Below are 12,795 nucleotides of genomic sequence, written 5' to 3' on the forward strand. Positions count from 1 at the left end.
CTACATTGCTGTGGGTCTGCAGTCACATGTAGGCCAGACCAGGTAAGGGTGGCTGCTTTCTTCCCTGAAGGACATTAGTGAACCAGGTGGGTTTTTCATTTCAATCAGCAATGGATTCATGGTCATTATTAGACTTTTAATTCCAGATTTTTATCGAATTCAAATTCCACCATGTGCCCCGGCGAAATTCAAACCTGGGTCCCCAGAATTACCTAGGTTTTTGGAATAACAGTCCAGTGATAATACCACTAGGCCGTCACCTCCCCTTACAAGAGGGGTAAGCCTAGTGAACCTCCTCTGGACTGCCTCCCATGCCAGAATGTCTTTCTTTAGATAAGGAAGCCAAAACTGATCAGATAATTCTAAGTATGGTCTAAATAATGACTTGTTTGGTTTCAGCACAACTTTCCTATTTTAATACTCCAATCCCTCTGAAACAAAGATCAGCAATCCATTTGCCTTCCTTATTACCCAGTAAATATAGATGCTAGCTTTTTATAATTCATACATGTGAAACCCCATCTATCAGTTTTTCTCCATTTAAATAATATTCAGCTCCTCCCTTCTTCCTGCCAAAGTGCATACCCTGACAGTTTCCCAGAATCTATTCCACCTATTCTATCCTGCTTGTTATCTTCTCAAAGAACTCTTAAGAAATTTGACAGGCATTATTTCCCCTTCACAAAGCCATGCTGACTCTGCTTGATTATGTTAAGTATTTCTAAAAGCTCTGCAATTACATCTGTATCATAAAATCTTCCACTTTTTCCCAATAACAGATGTTCAGTTAACCGGCCTATAATTACCTATGTTGTATCACCTCCCCTTTTTGAAGAAGAGTGTTACATTGGCACCCACTCCTCTGTGACTTCTAGAATCTAAAGATCCTTGGAAAATCATCACCAGTGCATCTGCTATCTCCTTTGAGCTACCTCCTTTGAAATCCTAGATGCAACCCATCAGGTCCAGGGGACTTATCGGTATTTAGTTCCTTTTCTCTCTAGTGCTGAATTTCTCAAGCAATTTCTGTTCTTTTTTTGTCATCAAAACCTTTTCAGTCTCATACCTGTTAAGCCAAAGCGAACCTGACACTCTATCACATACAGCTCTCATCAAGTTTGCAAACTTAAAATCTATTAACACGTAACCCACATATTCATGAGTTGCATTTTGTCAAAGTAGTTACCAGATTTGAAGTTTTAGCTGCTTCCTGTGGTTATTTTGGGGCATCCTGTTTTAATTTTGAGTTTCTCAAGAAGAGCAAGATGCCATAATTAATCTGCAATTACTTTGAGGCGTTACTTGATGAATACTTGCGATAAAAGGTACTTCCATATCTTGGATCTACTGTGATTTGTTTTCTTGGCAGCAACAGTAACTGGATTTGAGATTCAATCAATATAAACCTCCTTAGCAGTGGAATTTGGAGGCTGCTTCAAGATGAACTGCAGCGCAACAGTTGAAACCAATGGTAAATTTAGACTATGAATCAGGGATGCGTTCCAACAGAACAAAGGGCAATACTTGGTACACAAATGATTTCTCAAGTATCCTCAAGTGGGATTTTGCACCTGCATGCTCTGCAATATATAAATTAGAGAATTATCAACTGAAGGAGAAAATGGTTGTCACAATATACAATAAATGAAAACTGTTGTTCTAACCTAATTGATTAGCTGCCATAAAATGAGGACAGAGGAAGGGGAAATTCTTGAAATGTCTCATTTCAGATCATTTAGTGAACTGTGCTGCAGGGCAGTGCAAAATGTAGGAACAGCCAGATGTAGTTTGATCCTGGGTTAACTGACAGTCATCAACTGAAGGTGATGCAGGTAAAGTAGGTTGGACAGTTTATTGTGGAAAGATCAGATCAAGCTATTCAATTGGGTCTCATTAAACTGGCCTTAGAATCGTTTATGTGAATGCAGGAAAGCCCTTTGGAAGCTGAGTACCTGGAAAGTGATTGAAGTGATAACACTGTTACAACAATCTTTTTCATCTTCCGCATACATATTCAAATTCATTTCATGGGGAAGAGTTATTTTGTGATGCTAACACCTTCACAGAGTAACAGCTGATATCCCAGCAGGTTTCTCTCAGTTGGAAAGAACTTAACTGATTTTTACTGTGGAAAATCTCAACGCTGTTCACTTGTATCACAAAGGGAATTCTTTCAGTAAATCCTTTCTGCGTTCGAAGTACAGAGGGGGAGTTGATTTGGATATCGAGCTCATTATCTCCATAAATTGAGTTAACTGTGATTTTCCTTTAACTGATTGAGAGATAAGCATTACATCACTCCACAAAGTGCTGGAGATTAACAGAAGATATAGTCTGGAGTGCATTGGACCAAGAGTCTATCCAAACAATAAACTCATTCTCACATGGATGAGAGGGAATGAGATTGTCCAGAGAAATTCTACAGAAGAACCAGGTCTTCCGGATGAAGATAACAGGTTGAGAAATGTCTTCAATTTAACCGCAAGACTGTCAGATGATGGACAGGAGTACACCTGTTCAGCTGAAGTGGACTTGGGCTCTAACACTACAATGTCAATCACAAACTCCTCTGTCACTCTTCAAACCTACTATAAGTTCCATCTGAGTCTTTTTTTTTGGTTTTCCTTGCAAAGAATGAGCTAAATACTAAATTTTTTAGAAATATAAATGAAAATAAGGTATAGATTTGCCATTTGTTCTGGTGAGGGATCTAGATAAACTCGGGGAGGGGGAATTTAGCCACAAATTGAAAGATAAAGATGGAGGTAATGGGGAGTAATACAAAGTTATAAGTCTGAGTGAGGAAATTATTGGGCCGAATCTGCCGTTATGGAGTATCAGTCTGACATGGGGCATAAGAATCATTTCTGCTCAGAGGTAGATTGGATTTTCTTGTGCGATCACACACTTCCAGTTCATTACATTTGGATAACCTTCAGGCTAGGACTGATAAGTGGTAACTAACATTCAAACCACATAAGCACCAGATAATCTCATAACAACAGAAAATCAAACCATCTTTCCTTGATATTAATTATGATTAACATTGCTAAATCCAATGCTATCAATAATCTGGGGTTACCATTGATGAGAATCTAAAATGGACTAGCCATGTAAATACCATGGCTCCAACAACAGGTCAGAAGCTAGGAGTTCAGTGGCAGGTCACTCACCTGTCTCCCCAATGTCTATCCACCACTTACAAGGCACAAGTCAGGAGTGTGATGGAATACTCTCCACTTGCCTGGATGAGTACAGCTCCAACAACACTCAAGAAGCTTGGCACCATCCAGGACAAAGAAGCTCACTTCAATGATACCCCATCACTACCCTTGAACATTCACTCACTTCACCATCAATGACAGTGGAGTGAATCATCTACAAGATTCAGTACAATAACTCACCAAGGCTCAACTCCATGACCTGTGCCACCTGGAAGGCCAGAGCAAGTCACACTCCCTCCTCACTTGGAATTACAGTACCTTTACTTTATTGTCTTTGGATCAAAATCATGGAACTGAGAAGGCAGCTCACCACCACTTTATCCAGGACAATTAGGGATGGGAAATAGATACTGCCCCAGACAGTGACACCACATCTCATGAGTAAAGTAACACAAAAAAATGCATGTGAATTTTTGTACAAATACAGCCATGAATTTTATGAGGAAGGGGTGAGCAGAAAGTTTGGACCCTGGCTGGGATGTTCCCAGGTGGAAAGATTGGGCATCATATTTAAAGGCCACACAAACAGCCCTTCACTCACTGCAAGATGGCAGCACCAGTAATCTGTGTGTTGGTTGCCCGCATTGTGAAGATATCTCACACGAAGCAGAAACTGGTCACCTGATTCAGCAACAGCCCACATGAGGCTTTTGGCCAGGATGTCCAGTAAAGAAGACTTCTTTCTTAGGGATGGCAGCAGGAGACCCTGTCATCAGACCAAGGCAGCCTAGACCTCAGTGTCTATGAACCTCACAAAAGAACTTTGATTCAGTGTAGAAAAAAGATGAAGAAATCTGCACTCCACAAAAGATAAGTGGCTTTGCTTACTCACAGCAAATTGATATTCATAGGGGCATTACCTAGTCTAACTGCACCACTGCAGAGGCATGTCAGATAGGACAATCACCTGTAAGCTTCAGCAGCACACGAATGATGTACACTGAATGGTAACAGCCACCTAATTGTATCAATAATCCAACCACCGCATATCAATGCTATTCTTTTGCTGGTGAACGCTCAGGTTCTGTCTTGGATTCATCAACTCATAAAGCCCATTACAATGACCCTCAATCCTTTCCTTTGTCTGTAGGTCAGGATTCCCATAGCAAGAAAGAGTTCTCACAGATCAACAAAGGGATGCCTGACATTTGCATTCTCATCCCTTTTGAAAAGCAAGCTGCAGAGCCTGCAATGGAGATCTGTGACCAGACCTGAGCAGTCAGGACTTCACAGGCCTCTGACTTGCTGGTGTCACATGTGCAGTCAGTGTGAGATTTTATTTAATAAAGGACTGTGCAACTTCAGGAGTTAATTCTTTCCCTTCTCCAGTCCAGATACTAGCAGACAGCAAAAGAGGAGACAACATTCCCCAGTACCACCACAATCACAACCCCTTATGACGATGTCTCCAAAATGTCACTGGATGCACAAACACAGCAGTCACCTGCACCCTGCAACTGCACAGAGACATTCACCTTAGTGGATGCAACTTTTAAAGTGGGCTTAAGTCACAGTCTGGTGAGCACATCACTGACACTAGGCTCCAGCCAGTGAAAGAAGGACCACCTGAGGTGTCTAGTATACAAAGGGCAGTTGGAGTCCAGACATCCACTTAGCCCCTTTCAGAGAGCCCAAATCAACTTCCGCTGTGGATGTCAGGGCAGCATCAAGACATAGTGGTTGGCTAAGAAAGAAAAAGACGTATTTGACGTACATGGGTGGCATTGGTGATCATTTGATGTCATATAATCTGTACTATTGTAAATATATCTTAATTTAACAGGATATAAACATATCTCCCTTTCTCTCTACATGCAGACAATGCCTCATTACCCTTCCCTCTCCTTTGCTACTTTCACTTACCCCTGCTCCACACTCACAGCCATCTTCTTCCTCTATACTGTTTTTGCTCCACTTGGAGATCTTGCAAAGCAATTCAATCTTACCTTAACTTAAAGCTGTATCACTTCAAGCAATAAGCAGCAAGTACTTACTCCAAAGTTCTGGAAGAAGTCAGTCTCACCAGGTGCATGTCTCTTATATGCAGTTAGGTACCTGAAGACCTGGATTTCTCAACTGGGTAGAACTTAATTAGGAGCAAGCACTTAATTCTGAGGAATTTTGCTTCAATGAAATGGAAATACATGCAGATAAGCCTCCTGACCCCTGCAGTCAGGGAGTTCAACCCATCTTTTAGATTGGAAGACTTAATTGCAAAAATTGATCCTGCTGTAAAGATCCTGAAATTTTGGCCTTTGGCCCAGTTATTTCCTCTGCCCACCATTCCTCTCACCTCCTCTCAGACCACTCCTCCAAAACTGCAGAGGTTTCCTCTCAAAGAATGAATGTACAAAATAAGTAGGAACAGTCAATTGAAAATATCACAGGAGAAGAATCAGTTTGTTTCGGGCTGTGATATTGCCAAATTCCAATAAAATATCAAAACAACTGTGAACAGTGATGGAAAGGCCAACATAATCTCATCGTTGGGTACCTGGATGGTCAAAGCATCAGTACCACAAACGCTAGGCAACTTGTATACAACACTAACCCATTCCATCTCAGGTAGTGCGTATTCACGGACCACATGGGGACTTCTTGACCAAAGGGTGCAGACAGATGGAAAACTCAAGTGATGTATGGGACTGAACAAAAACAGAAATTGCTGGAGAAACTCACTAAGTCTGGCAACATCTATGCGGAGAAAACAGAGTTAATGTTTCGAGTCCAGTTGGATATTTACATTAAAGAATGTATAACTTTTGAGGAAACAGATGAGTTTTTTAGATGAAGAAAATGTTAATGCATATCCTAAGTGTTAATTATCTTATGCCAAATGTGCTGCAATAGTGCCCAGCAATGGTTTCCCAACAGGATTGGAAATCTGGTCGCACCATACTGAATGCTTTCCACACTTATTTTGGTCAATAATCACAGAGATTGACTACAGCTCTGCCCAGTAACTTCCTTGTAGCTGCCTTCATTCTATAGCCATGACTTAATCAAAGTGTGGGATAAATTGGTTTTCTATTGAATTATAGGAATATTGGAATAGGAGGAGCATCAAGGACTTAGCAGTGACTAATAGCTGTCATTTAGATACTGGGAGACATGAAGATGTGTTTTAAAAAGGAGAGTTAGATGGAACAATAGTGGCATTTAGGAAGGAAATTCTCAGGCCTGGGACAGATACAAGACATCTGAAACAACACTGCTACGTAGAGCTCATAGCTGACATCAGTGAGAGGTTTGTGGAAATGAATACCGCTGAATTCAGCGTTGTTTGGGGGAAGCATACAATGAGGACAGAATTTTGTGGTTTCTGGACTCTTGTATCCCATTTTCCATGGGTGGGGGTAGAGTCACAGAGACATACAGCATGGAAATAGACCCTGTGGTCCAATTCGTCCATGCCAACCAAGTTTCTCAAACTAAACTAGTCCCACTTGCCTGCATCTGACCCATATCCCTCTAAAGCTTTCCTATTCATGTACTTGCCTGAATGTCTTTTAAATGTTGTAACTCAGTCTGCATCTACCACTTCCCAGGCAGTTCATTCCACATACAACCCACCCTCTGTGTGAAAAAGTTGCCCCACAGGTCCCTTTTAAATCATTCTCCTCTCACCTTATAAATATAACCTCTAGCTTTGAACTCACCCACCACAGGGAAAAGCCTTTTGCTATTCACCTTATCTATGCTCCTCATGATTTTATCAATCTCTACAAGGTCACTCCTCAAATTTCTAAGCTCCAGTGAAGAAGGTCCCAGCCTATCCAGCCTATCCTCATAACTCAGACCCTCCAGTCCTGGCAACATTTTGGTAAATCTTTTCTGAACCTTCTCCAATTTAAGAAAATCCTTACAAAGCAGGGTGACCAGAATTGTACAAGGTACTCCAAAAATGGTCTTACCAACTTCCTGTACAGCCTCAACATGACATCCCAACTCCTCATGGTCTGAGCAATGAAGGCAAGCATGCTAAACACCTTCTTAACCACCCTGTCTACCTGTGATGCAACTTGCATGAACTATGTACCTGAACCCCTAGGTGTCTCTGTTTGACAACACTACCCAGGGTTTTACCATCAACTGCATAAGTCCTGCCCTTATTTGTTTTACCAAAAAGCAGTACCTTACATTTATCCAAATTATACTCCATTTGCCATTCCTCAGTTCATTGGCCAAATTGATCAACTCCCTTTGTAGTCTTAGATAACCTTCTTAACTGTTGACTATGTCACGAAGTTTGGTGTCATGTGCAAACTTACTAACCATGCCTCCAAAATTCTCATCCAAATCATTTATGTAAATGACAAACAAAAGTGGACCAGCACCAATCCTTGCAGAACACTGCTGGTCACACGTTTCCAGCCCAAAAAAGAACCCTCCACCACCACCCTCTATCTCCTATCGTCAAGCCAATGTATCCAATTGGCAAACTCTCCTGAATCCCATGTAAACTAAATTTAGCAATTAGACTACTATGCGGAATCTTGTCAGAGGTCCATATACACAACATCATCATTTGTAAGACACAATTACGCATGCATAAAGCCATGCTGACTTTCTCTAATCAGTCCTTGCCTCTCCGAATGCATGTAAATCCTAATTCTCAGAAACCCCCAATAAGTTACCCACCACTGATGTCAGACTCACTGCTGTGTTGTCCAAACATAAGTTGTAGCAAAAACAGAAAGTGCTGGATGTAGTCATTGTAACAAGGTCAGCCTGGTGGACTTCATAGTATGTGAGTTCCCTGATTGGACAGTCCCAATCAGGGAGCCCTGGATGGCAGATATAAATAAACAGGAGTATCAGACATCCTGTTTACTCTGTTTACTCTGAGAGCTGACTCTGAGGGAGCTGGCTCAGTGCCAAGGACTCTTCACATGTAAATAAAGCATGACTTGGTGATGGGAGACTGGCCTTCATGGAGTTATTTCACTAGCATTTTGAATTTTCAGTTCCAAGAAATCACACAATAAACCCTCTTCAATTCAGAAATTGTACAAAAACATCCATCTCCACCAGTTTCCTTTACGTAGTTAATTTTAAGGATTACATATTCCCAACAGTCATGAAAAGAACAAACAGCAAACAGAGGTACAAACTGACAAAATATACAGAGAAATAAACAGCACTCAGAATATCAAGGATACAAACTGATTCGACATTAGTGTTTCAGTGTGTCTACCTGATCTCCTATAGTTTTTTCAACCAAACATCTTTCACAGTCAGGAATCTATCTGAACAACTCTCAGAGGCCAAGTTAGACTCCAGTTCAAAGAGACATAGCTCTTTGAAGTTACCCTTCTAATTTTCAGGTTTTACATTTCCTCAAAACAGCGTTGTTTGAAGTTTTGACAGATTGTCAATTTTTTAATTAATGCCATGAATTGCAGTTTTTTTCTCAATTCCCAAACATGCAGACTCCAGATAAAGATGAAAACCCATGATTTTTGAAATCAGAAAGGAATGAAGATAGTAGTTGCAAACAGTGATCTGGAGATGTCAAACCAAGATAACAGAGTCATTGAGGCCCACTGAACAGAAAAAGGGCCTTTGGCCCATCTCACCTGGATCAGTCCAAAACAATTACTTTTCTATTCTAATCCCATTATCTAGCACTTGGCCAGCCCATAGCCAACTATGCCTTGGAATTAGAAGCACACATTGAAATACTTCTTAACTGTTATGAGGGTTTCTGCCTCTACCAACCTTACAGGCAGTCATTAATCCATCCACAAGGTGGAAATGTTTCTTCCTGTCTACCCTGACTCTGTCCCTCCTAACTTTATACATCTCAGTTATGTCCCCCTCAGTCTCCTCTGATCCAAGGAAAATAATACCAGTCTAACCAAAATTTCTCTTCACAGATGCTGCCAGGCCTGCTCAGCTTTTCCACCAATTTCAGTTTTTGTACCAGTCTAACCAATCTCTCTTCATAACTAAAGCTCTCCTAGCAGGCAACATCCTAGTAAATTCCTCTGCACTCTCTCCAGGGTGATCATATCCCTTCTATAATGTGTCATATAGCCATCAGCACAGAAACAGTCCCTTCTATCCAACATGTCCATACCAACAAGGTTACCCAAACTGAACTAGTCCCATTTGCCTGCATTTGGCCTATATTCCTGTAAAACCTACTTATGTATGTACCCATCCAAATGTCTTTTAAATGTTGTAACTGTACCAAAATCTACCAGTTCCTCTGGCAGTTTGTTCCAGATATGAACCACCCTCCGTGTGAAACAATTATCCCTCAAGTTCCTTTTAAATCTTTCTCCTCTCACCTTAACATTATGCCCCCTACTTTTGGACTCCCCCACCTTACGGAAAAGACCTTGACTATTCATCTTATCTATGTCCGTCATGATTTTATAAACCTCTATAAGGTCAACCCTCAACCAACTATGCTCTAGGGAAAAAAACTTCAGCCTATCCAGCCTCTTTGTACAACACAAACCCTCCAGCTCTGGTAACACCCTTGTAAATCTTTTCTGCATCATTTCCAATATCCTTCCTATAGCAGGGCTACCAGCACTATACATAATACTCCAAAAGAGACCTCACCAACATCCTATACAGTCCCAACATGATGTCCCAATTCCTATATTCAATGCTCTGACTAATGAAGGCAAGTGTACCAAACACCTTCTTCACTACCCTGTCTACCTGTGACGCCACTTGAAATGAATTATGTACCTGCACCCCTAGGTCTCTCTGTTCGACAAGATTTCCCTGAGCCTGACCATCAATTGTATAAGTCCTTCCCTTGTTTGTCTCACCAAATTGCACTACCTCACATTTATCTAAATTAAACTCCATTTGCCACTCCTTAGCCATTGGCCCAGTTGATCAAGATCCTGTTGTACTTTGAGATAACCTTCTTCACTGTCCACTATCCTGACAAAAACTTACTAATCAATCTTCCTATATCCTCATCTGAGTTATTTGTATAAATGACAAACAATAGTGGAGCCAACACCGATTTCTGCGGAACACCGCGGGTCATAGAGTCAAACAGCATTGAAACAGACTCTTTGGTCCAATCAATCCATGCCTACCTTAATCCCAAACTAAACTAGTCCCACCTGCCTGCACTTGGCCCATATCCTTCCAAACATTTCTTAGTCATGTACTTATCTAAATGTCTTTTAAACGTTGTAACTATACCTACATCCACCACTTCCTCTGCCAGTTCATTCCACACACAAACCACTCTCTGTTTAAAAAAAATTGTCCGTCATTTTTTAAAAAATTTTCTCCTCTCACCTTAAAAATATGCCCCCATCCTTGGGAAAGGACACTTGCCATTCATCTTATCTATACCTGTTATTACTTTATAAACCTCTATAAGGTCATCTCTCAATCCTCTACGCTCTAGTGAAAAAAGTCCAGCCTATCCAGCCTCTCCTTATGACTCAAACCCCCCATCCCCGGCAACATCCTAGTAAATCATTTCTGAAATCTCCCCAGCTTCATAATATCCTTCCTATAACAGGAAGACCAGAACATGCCTCACCAATGTCCTGTACAACTTCAACATAATGTCCCAACTCCTTTACTCAAAGGTCTGCGCAGTGAAGGCAAGCGTGTTAAACACTTTCTTAACCATCCCAACTATATGTGATGCAAATTTCAAAGAATTATGTACCTGAGCCCCTAGATCTCTCTGTTCCATAACACTGTCCAAGGCCCTACTTTTAATTGTGTAAGTCCTGCCTTTGTTTGTTTCGCCAAAATGCAATACCTCACATTTATCCAAATTAAACTCCATTTGCCACGCCTCAGTCCATTGACCCAACTGATCAAGATCTCTTTGTAGTCTTAGATAACCTTCTTCACTATCCACTATACCACCAATCTCCGTGTCATCCGAAATATTACTAACCGTGCTTTCTATGTTCTCATCTAAATCATTTACATCAATGACAAAGAAAAGTGGACCCAGCACCAATCCTTGTGGAACACCGCTGGTCACAGGTCTCTAGGCTGAAAAACAACCCTCCTCCATCATTCCCTGTCTCCTACTGTTAAGCCAATTTTGTTTCTAATTGGCAAGCTCACTCTGAGTCTAACTTTACTAATTAGGCTATCATGTGGAAACATGTCAAAGGCTTAACAAAGTCCAAGTAAACAATTTCGACCACTCTGTCCTTGTCAACCTTCTTGGTACTTCCTCAAAAAAAACTCAATCAAGTTTGTCAGACACGATTTTCCTCGCACAAAACCATGCTGGCAATCCCAATCATTCCTTGCCTCTCCAAATGCATGTAAATCCTATCATTCAGAATCACTTCCAACAACTTACCCATCACTGAAGACAGACTCAAAGGTCTGTAGTTCCCAGGCTTCTCCTTACATCCCTTCTTAAACAAAGGCAGAACATTAGCCATTCTCCAATCATTCGGCACCTCACCGGTAGTTATTGATGATATAAATACTTCTGCAATGGGCCTCACAATTTCCTCCCTAACTTCCCACAAAGTCCTGGGATACACTAGATCTGTAATGTGAGTTGTTTTCAAAACATCAATATTTGTTTCCCTGAGTTCTCTAGCCTCCATTTCTTCCTCCACAGTAAAAACTGATGCAAAATATTCATTTAATATTTCTCCCATCTCCTGAGGTTCAACACAAAGACGACCTCTTCGATCTTTAAGGGGTCCTACTCTCTCCCCAGTTGTTCTCTTGCTCTTAATGTATTTGTAGAATCTCTTTGGATTATCCTCATCCTTATTTGCCAAGGCGATCTCATATCCTCTTTTTGTCTTCCTGATATCGCTCTTAACAATGCCCCTACACTCTTTATACTGTTCAAGAGATTCATTTGAACCCAGTTGCTTATACTAATATATGATTCTCTTTTATTCTTGACTAGAACTTCAATATCTTTATTCAGCCATTGTTCTCTAATCCTACCAGCTTTACCTTTCACTCTAACAGGAACATAATGACTCTGAACTCTCGTTATCACACTTTTGAAAGCCTCCCTCTTATCAGACGGCCCGTTATCTGTGAACAGTCTACTCCAATCAATTTTTGCAAGTTCTTGTCTCATACCATTAACATTTTCCTTACTCCAATTGAAAACATTAACTTTTATGGAAGGCTTATCCTTTTCCACAACTATTTTAAAATAGGCAGAATTATGATCACAAATCCTAAAGTGTTCACCTACTATCACTTCAGTCACTTGCCCTGTCTTATTACCCAAGAGAAGGTCAAGTTTTGCTCCTTCTCTAGTAGGAATATTTACATATTGTTAAAGAAAATTTTCTTGAACATATTTAAAAAATTCTTTACCAACCAAACCTTTAACACCATGGTAGTCAATGTTTGGAAAATTAAAATCACGTACTATTACAATCTTATAATTCTTACATACATCTGAGATCTCTCTAAATATTTGTTCCTCAATTTCTCTCTGACTTTTGGAAAGTCTATAATACAATACCATTTCCTTTTTATTTCTAAATTCAATCTATATATTTTCACTGGACGATTTTTCAAAAATATCTACTCTAGTTACAGCAGTACTGTTTTCCTTACTCAAAAATGCCAC

This window comes from Rhincodon typus, chromosome 38 (assembly GCF_021869965.1).
Source record: "Rhincodon typus isolate 14 chromosome 38, sRhiTyp1.1, whole genome shotgun sequence".
NCBI lineage: Eukaryota > Metazoa > Chordata > Chondrichthyes > Orectolobiformes > Rhincodontidae > Rhincodon > Rhincodon typus.